We start from the raw sequence: 988 nt of genomic DNA, 5'->3' as shown, positions 1-988 counted from the left end.
TCCTACAATTAGGCGGTGGCGGGGGGAGGGGGGGAACTCCTGACCTTGTTAATAATCACTTCTCCAGCAAAGATTTTCAGTAGGGTTTGGAGAGGTTTATCCATGTGCTTTTATAATTTCTATATGCAGCCATAGACAAAATCATATGATGTAATTTTTAAGATACATATAAAGTGGAATTGTCTAATTAAATAGATTTCTCTTCTCAGGAAGAGAAATATTCAGGAAAGAATAAGCTGTATATAAACGCATTTCCTTTTTCTTTGAATCCGTGCCTAAAGGGTATCCCCAAAAGGCAGGCAACATTTTAACCAGTGGCTATAAATAAGAGAGAAGACAAGTTCAATAAAGAGGTGTTGGTTGTTCAGCTTACTTTCTTCCTTAAATATGTATGGAGAATGAGCACCAGAAGAAAATTGGAATCCCATATTACAAGGCAAGAGGCCTTTTAACATCACTTTACTAGAAAACTGTCACCTTCCAATAGAGAACTGGTCTCCTACCTTCTATTCTAACCCTGGAGGTGCTGTCTCCTGGCCCCTCCTGCCCTGCCCAGTGTTTTATCCAAGGGAGGACACATCAGCCCAGGAAGGTCAGTCAGAGAACACTCCCCGGGATTAATACAGACACCAAGAGAGAAAAGTTCTCTGTCCTTCTGTAATCAGGAAGAGTCAGGATGTGATATTCATAAAGATGCAGGAGTCACTTTTCCCACTGTCATAGAGAGTCTCACAGGTGATGGAGCCAACCCAGAGGAAACCAGAACCACCAGATGCACATAGATTCCTGCAACAGAATCAAGCACCTAGATCTAACTGTGCCTCCATCTATTCAGCCCCAGGAATGTTCATTTATAGAAGTTAATAAATTCTCTTTTGTGTTTAATGAGGTTTAAACTAGATTCCTGTTAACTTATAAAACAAAATGTTCTCCTAAATATAAGGGACAAAGAAGGCATTTGGATTTACTCTGCATTTATCCGCTCACA

General features: G+C 40.3%; 1 protein-coding gene across 1 annotated transcript in view; it reads right to left on the bottom strand.

Annotated features, from left to right (window-relative positions):
- The window catches only part of TMTC2 (transmembrane and tetratricopeptide repeat containing 2), a 456,219-nt gene that overhangs the window by 229,837 nt on the left and 225,394 nt on the right, over window positions 1-988 (bottom strand). The gene's annotated exons all lie outside the window — the stretch shown is intronic.

This window comes from Propithecus coquereli, unplaced genomic scaffold, assembly GCF_000956105.1.
Source record: "Propithecus coquereli isolate 6110/MARCELLA unplaced genomic scaffold, Pcoq_1.0 Scaffold264, whole genome shotgun sequence".
In the NCBI taxonomy this organism is placed as follows: domain Eukaryota; kingdom Metazoa; phylum Chordata; class Mammalia; order Primates; family Indriidae; genus Propithecus; species Propithecus coquereli.
The sequence above is the reverse complement of the archived record's forward strand: the minus strand, read 5'-3'. Positions and strand labels throughout refer to the sequence as shown.